Source organism: Carex rostrata, chromosome 23 (assembly GCF_964058835.1).
Source record: "Carex rostrata chromosome 23, lpCarRost1.2, whole genome shotgun sequence".
NCBI lineage: Eukaryota > Viridiplantae > Streptophyta > Magnoliopsida > Poales > Cyperaceae > Carex > Carex rostrata.
The window spans coordinates 7,599,791-7,608,018 of NC_135940.1; the positions used below are offsets into that span (position 1 = coordinate 7,599,791).

General features: G+C 29.4%; 1 long non-coding RNA gene across 1 annotated transcript; it reads right to left on the reverse strand.

Annotated features, from left to right (window-relative positions):
* Positions 1-3,867: 3,867 nt before the first annotated feature.
* On the reverse strand, positions 3,868-6,539 carry LOC144574740 (uncharacterized). Its single transcript, XR_013518290.1, has 3 exons — positions 6,367-6,539; positions 4,339-4,435; positions 3,868-4,192 (listed from the first exon to the last, which is right to left on the reverse strand). It is a non-coding gene; the product is annotated as an uncharacterized LOC144574740 (long non-coding RNA).
* Between the last annotated feature and the right edge of the window lie 1,689 nt (positions 6,540-8,228).

The following is an 8,228-nucleotide window of genomic DNA, read 5'->3' on the forward strand; positions in this document are numbered from 1 at the left end:
TATCATTATCTCTGACATGTTGATACTTTGATTTCATTAAATATTACTTATTGACAAATTCAAGAAAATATTTATCATTGTTTCTGACAAGTATTTATCATTAATTCTAAGAAGTATTTATCATTGTCTCTGACATGATGATACATTGATTTGATTAAACATTACTTATTGACAAGTCCAAGAATAAAGTTCAAAAAAATATTTATCATTATTTCTGAGAAGTATTTATCATTATGTCTGAAAAGTATTTATCATTGTCACTAACATGATGATACATTGATTTGATTAAACATTATTCATTGACAAGTTCAAGAACAAAGTATTCATTTTTGTATTGTCAAGTATTTATCCATGTAACATAAAATATTAATCTCATATATTTTAAGTCACAGATGTTTTACTGAAAGTTGCAATTATGTCTGAGAAGTATTTATCCATGTAACATAAAGTATGTATCTATGTAACATAAAATATTTATTATTATGTCTGAGAAGTATTTATCATTGATGTTTTACTAAAAGTTGCAATTATGTTTGAGAAGTATTTATCCATGTAATATAAAATATTTATATATGTAACATAAAATATTTATATATGTAATATAAAATATTTATCATTATGTCTGAGAAGTATTTATTATTGGGTGAGGGGATTGTTTATTTAATGGTCTCCAGTTGTGCGGGGATGATACAAAAAAAAAGATATTTTGTGCGGGGATAAATGTCAAGTATTTATGAGGGGATTGTTTATTAAATGGTCCCCAATTGTGTGGGGACGATACAAAAAAAAAAAAATTGTGCGGGGATAACTGATAAATTTATTTATTCTTTCATAAATATAGATCATTGTATAGGGATTAATACTTGCAACTTCAACATAGCTACTTTGATGCTTGAAGTTAAACAATAACAGTTTATTAACAACTTATTAATGATTGAGCGGTCCTCTCATAATTGTTTTGAAAGTTTCTGCGGAGTTTTTTGCGAGAATAAAAGTGTAGGGATTGTTATGAGAATCCATACCCCCTTAAAAAATATTAAAAAATATATTATTAAAGTTTATTTTAGAAATTATGGACTAATATGGACCACCTTTCATGTCCATAAATCTAAATAAGTCCTACTCCAATTATTTGGCACTCCTAATATATCTGGATTGACCCGAAAGCACACGGGGCTTCTTTAATCTGATGGTTCGATTCGAATCTGACGGTCTGAATCTAAACTAAAAAAATTAGGTACTCTAGGAGATCCGAACTCCCCCGCCCGTGCAAATTACAGTATTATAAAAACTCATTTTAATTGCATACACAAGTTCTATCAGGATCACAAGCACTGTTACTACAAGCTTTTAGATAGGCGAATAAATAAACGGCATTTAACATCAATCAAACTGTTAAACAGTTAATTAGCATTACAATATTAAATACTGTCAAACGGTTTTAATATATTATGTTACTGGGATCCAAAATTTGATTCCAACGAGTGATGCTGTTACTGTTATTTGTTATCTTTTAGCAGCAATAGTTCAAAGGACAATTAAAAAGAAGTAAAATAAATAATGCACAGACCTGTTTTCTGAAGACAGGTGAGTCTTCTAGCTTGTTTAAGACTGCCACCTCTCTCTCTTTTTGGAATAAATCAGGCAGACACTGCCAGATGCATTGAATTATAAGAGGTAGGTTACACATTTCATACCCTATGCAACACTACAAACACAGCTTTACCTATCTCACATCAATTTCTTTCAAATTCCTCTCTCTCTCTCTCAGAAATTGAGATCCAGATTATCGCGGGAGGAGAGGGAGGTAGGGGGTGGGGGTCAATTAATAGATAATATCACACTCAACTTGGCTGTCAAGAATTTCAGAAAAAGGAAGAAGAAGAAAATCAATCTCAACTTGGCTGCCAAGAATTTCAAAAAAAAAAAAAATCAATCTCATTGATCATAGTTAATTTGTGAGTGGAGTTTAGCGGGCTGGACCTTTCTATTTAGGCCCAAACAGTCTGATGTTACTTTTTTTTTATTTTCTTTCTTAATAAATAGGAAGTCATATAAATTCAAACCGTTCCAATCTAAAAGCCAGATACGAAGCACCTTTTCTCATCAATCTAAACAGTTTACGTTGGGTTCATTGTTTGGACCGTGCTTTTAGAAAGAATGTTCATAATCTTTTTTAATAAAAAATAAGAATAGGAATGCAACACTTTACTGTTCATGTCATACCGTGATTTCTTTATCAAATAGTTAAATTTTATTTTGTTTTTGGAAAAAAAAAAATAATGTTAGATAGTAGAAAATTTTAGTTCAGCACTTTTAAATTGGGTGGGTGGGTGGGGTGCTATTTTAAGGGCTAAAAAGTAAAAACACTATGTTGAGTACCGTGGAATTAATTTCTTTCTCATTTTGATTCGTGCCCTTAATGAAGGAAATTAATTGACCAATTGTCTACGATGTACAGAAGTGCTGAACTAAAAATGTTCTAGCACCCCCCAAAAAAAGGTTAAACAGTATTTTTTTTTTTTTTTTTTTTATTTCTCTCGTGATCATCTCATCGCTGCATAAGTCAAAGTGCACAATAGATATCCTCATCCAAGAACGAATGGTCTATTTAGTTTACTTTTCAAAAAACACTTTACGTAAAATGGCCTCTCAAGTCTGAAATATCACAATTCACACCCGTTCATCATTGTAGCCCATAGTTTGAAAATTATAGTCTTGGTTCTTACAATATCATTTACTTACCATTATTAATTAGCCTTAGAATTCAAAAGTATCATTTAGTTTAAGTTTAATCGTATTAAATTGATACTACATCTAACAATCATTAAAAAAAATATTATTGTTATAAAATAAAGATAATTAAACATGAATAAGATAGAAAAAAATGTAAAGAATGACTGTGTTTACGTATGTACAGTACAAAATTATAAAGTTATTATCTATAGACCATAAATTATAAATTATAAATAAAAAGTTATCTAAATTAGTTTCAATAATAAATTCAGAAATAAATTTCAATAGTAAGTGGGGGAATGAATTGAAATAATTAATGTTACGAGTTACAAAATATAAAAGTTACAAGATGAATGGGTAATCGACATTTACAATTTGTTCATAACAATTGTCAGCTATCGTACTAATTTTTTAGCATTGAAAGTAGGCTTCTAACACCTTAAATACAATATGATTATTCGTGACAACAAATGCCAAATTAAAACTAGCATTAAATTCATGCCATCGTAAATTAATTAGAATATTTATCTTACCATAAACGTCAAATATATATCACTATGGAATAGTTCTTATTTTACCGGTGATAATGGCGGGATGAATTTATTATACATATAATAGACCAGTGACACTTCAAGAATTAAAATGATAGTTGAAAATTTAAGGACCAAAATGACAACCAAGTGATACTTTTAAGGATCAAAATAATACTTTGAAAAACTTAATACCAAAATAGAAAACGAATGATATAAAGAACCATTTTATAATTTACTCTAAAAAAATGACAAGATAATTAATTGGAACCGATAAAGATAATTTTGCCATCCAAGGTATTCAGTCATCTAGAATGCGCCATATGTTGAATATATTTTATCAAGGGTAAATTTAAATGTGAATTACATATAATTTAAATTTATGTAAAATTAACACTTGTAAATACAAATGCCGGACAATACGACACGCTCTGGCGAACCCAAGGAAAAATGTCTGTTAGCACCTTTCTTTGAACAACTTCTGATTTAAAATTTTTATGGCCAAATTATGAAATGTGGGAAATTTTGGTAACCTCCTAAAATAATTTATCAGAAAAATTATAGCTATTTCAGAAATCCGAACTTTTAAGTCGGAAGTAAAATAAGAACACACATAAAAATAAACAGTCAATAAAAAATAAAAACACAGCACTCACACGCATAACAAATACATTATACAAAACAGAAAAAGTTATATATTAGAACCATTCACAGCTAGTAAATAAGTAATAATTAAATCCAACATCAAATAATACCCCCAAATCTCCACAGAAGGAAAGATTAAACACACACCAAGCACCAACAACACAAAGCTGCAATTGCTAAAATAAATTATTAGCATGAATATTACCAATTAGCTCATAAATATGATAGAAGGGTCGCAGCAACACTCGTCGATCAAGCAGCAACAGCACAGAGCTGCAAGACTACAAAACAAAACATAAAATTTGTAAGAAAACACAACTTAGCTATTTCAATAATTAATTATGCATATAGCATAATTTTGTCAAAAGAAACTAAATAGCATAATTAACTAATTTATATTCAACACGATTATTAAACTGAGACCCACCATCCTTCTAGGAAACCTGTGTTTCTCCGTGGCGGCGGTGGTGCGGCGTATTGTGGATACTGTGGTGGGGCAGCCACCGGTGGGCCTTGATAATATCCTATGGCATGATCAGAAATAATATTTGTCATTATATCATGTGGATATAGCGAGCATTGTAAATGCAGATTATTATTGTCTAATGGAAATCATGCCAGTTTATATATATATATATATATATGAGATAGGCTAATGTGCTTTCGGTAGCATATGGACCGAAATACACACGGTCCAAATTTGAAATTTCAAAATCCAAAAAGTCGATCTGAACCGTTCATCTTGTTCTCCATATTAATATGTGCTTGGAGACCAAATTTAACATTTTTCTGAATTTTTTTACTATTTATTAAGCCACTTTGAAAATCGTTGATCCAACGGTTTTACTGTTTTGTTAAGCCACCGTTGGATTAGCAATTTTCAAAGTGACTTAATAAATAGTAAAAAAAATTCAGAAAAATGTAAAATTTGGTCTCCAAGCACATATTAATATGGAGAACAAGATGAACGGTTCAGATCGACTTTTTGAATTTTGAAATTTCAAATTTGGACCGTGTGTATTTCGGCTCATATGCTACCGAAAGCATATTAGCCTATCTCTCTGTATATATAAGTAGCTAAAAGGCTACCTGTTTATCAAATTAGTTATTTAAGAGGAAACCTCAAATAAAGAAAGATTAACTGGCAAGTATTATGTGAACTTATTTTGCAATTTTGTCAGGAACAAAAGTGGATCAACAACTTTATTTAAACAAGTAAAAACGGAAAGCTTGACATTTCTTTCCATGTGAGAACTTTTTAAAGAGGAAGCAGAGCAAAGAAAAGGAGAAAAGAAAGGAACCAGATGCTTCTAAGCATCTTTTCCATTTTTACTTTACTTCTACATAACTAGATTGCCATTTTCATTTCTTCAAGATTTAAAAAAAAAAAAAAAAAAGATTTCAAGTTCTTTTGATTCTTTCAGTTTCTATATTTACTATACGAATTTCAGAGGAAAGATATGTAAAAACAGGGGCAAAACTAAAAAAGAAAAAGAAATTAGATTGGAGGACCAAAAAGATAAAATTAAAATACATAGTGTGGTAGCTGCAATTTGAATTCTAAGTCTCCACAATCACATAGTGGAATTCTAACTACTAGGGTGGCTAAGCGCCCTTTGGGTTGTATTAAGATCCATCCCACTGTATAGTGGTATGGATATGGTTTTGAATTTTATTTATATAAATAGTAGATATATACCATATAGTTTAATATATATATTATGAAAATATTTATGTATATATCTACGGATATCCGAATATCCGATATCCGATCCGTATTCGTATCCATTTTTTTCTGTATCCGAACAAAAAAACGGATACGGATATGGCTTTACCACTATCCAATCCGTGTCTGATCTCTTTTCAACCCCAAATGCTAGCTTTTACAACAAAAAATAATTAATATAGCCTATATGGGTATTTGCTGCAAGAATGTCACAGATAATTAAAGAAACAATAATGTTATAATTTCCATCATGTGTGCTGAAATCACACTATGATCTACTCCAAACAGGTTGAAATAGTTCTATATATCCACAGTTCAATTCTTCCTTTATCAACCCGGTGCTACCTTTTTCGATGCAGAACTTAAAAACCATTTGTGCAGTAGCATAACCAACAAATTGCTCTCAAATTATATTGTTTTTTTTTTTTGGTAATTCATAAGGAATTATTGGCATCCCTTCCGTTTACATAGCAGCGACTAGAGTTGTAATTTAGAGAAATTAAGATATCACTGGAGTTCATAAAATCAAATAGAAAGAGCTCAAGTGACTGAACTGAATTCTTACTGTTTGATCTCATGCACAATTTAAGACTTGAAATCAATACAGAAAGAAACCTACTAATATTCAACTTGTACAAAAATTCTACCAATCTAAATGAACACTGATAATCATGACAAAACTATGTATCAGTAAAAAGGAATTGAAGGGCAAATAGAAGCCAGAAGTACCTTGAGCAGGATAAGGATAAGCGTACTTGGGATCATTCATCTCTCACGCAATCTAATCTGGTAGAATCAATTCACCAAAATAGCTAAAGAGGTCGATTTGCTCTCGCCGCTTCCAAATTTAAAGCGAAAAGACGGGATATGGAAAGAAGGAATTGGAGTGGTTGCGTCAAAGTGGGATTTGGTACCAAGTTTGTCAATATATAGATGTTCCTTCTTTTAAAAGGAAAAAGATGTTAAACATGGGGATGCTAGTAACTTCCTAAGAATTATTTACCACAATACCACTTTCCAGGAACTCTACAATCTTTATTTATGCACTTATAATTTTACAAAAAAGAAGTTAAGCACGGGAGGAGTTATTATGGCAACATGCATATATATCGCGTACCAATCCGTATTATTATGTTTTATTTTTTTTAAATTCAACCATATGAATATGTATTAAGAGATTGTTTTTTCTATTTTTCGAATAGTTTTACTATTGTTGTAGACAGGTAAAAAATGACTACTTTGAAATAGTCTAAAATCTTTAGATCAAGTGATTTTTTATAATTGTAATAAAAGTATAGTAACAATATTCTAAAAAAAGATAAATGTAGTCTCTAAATACATTTTCGTATGAAAATAATGTTGAATGGTTTAGAACGAATATTTGAAATTTGAAAGTTAAGATATTGGTCTATACTCTACATACTGATATGCATAATTATGCATAGTAATTAATGTAATGTGAGCTGATTTGTAATGTGATTTACATGTAAGCTTATAAAATCTTAACTATATTGTAACTAATACAATTTCCTTCATTGAAAGATTGTATGTTCGAAATCCATCTAAAATATTTTTATGAATTTTTAAAATTAAAAAACCTAACTGTATTTAAAAATAATAATAATTTTCTAAGAAATCAAAATATAAACAGAACAAATGCTTTTTTTTTCAAGTTTCTTTAGTGTATTTAAGACTAAAGCATTAATAGATATCATAAACTCAATTATGCATCTTTTATAAGTTTCTAGTGATGGGTCTGTAAATTCTTTTTTTTTTTAATAAAATTAATGTATTATAACTCTAATTTTTATATTAGTCTTCATACATCAAAATTATTTTTTTCTCTATCTTGAATATAAATCTTAGTAATTCATGAGTCCATGCTAATTTTGTGCTCCAAATTCATTTTGTTGAAAATTTAATTACTGAATATATTTAAATTAAGAATCTAACCATATATTTAAGTTACTAAATATATTTAAATTGTCAGCACTTGAAATTACTTCAAAAGATTATTTTTTTGAGTAACCGCAATTGGTTACATTGTTTGTTGAGGATTGTGAGAAATAACCCTCTGATGGATATACATTAATACATGTGATTGCGAAAAAAATTAAAAATCAAATCAAATCAAAACACCCTAGAACATAACAGAAACATGATGATCTTCTTAATCATCTCAATCTTCTTTGATTTGTATAATTACTTCAAAAAATTATTATATTCAACTACTAATGGAACAAATGTGGTGACGGACTTATGAATCTTTTTCATTGCTCTAACAATTTTTTTTAGATTTTGTATGATTTCTTTTTAATGTTATTCATATCTGCCTAAAACCAATTATGATGAGATTGACAAGATTAAAATGATAAATCCATAAACTTATAGACTGTAAAATGAACATGATATAATGTTTGCTCATCTAATTTGTGCATTTTCTGTGCTAGGTTTTTTTTATGTTAAATTTCGCCTCTTTTTTTTTTTTTTTGCGTGGCAATGGAGCTGAGATTTAAGAATTTTAGCGTGATTCTACAAAAGTATTGCAGAGTAAGAGAGGTTCTACAATAGATGCACACCGACAAGTGGGA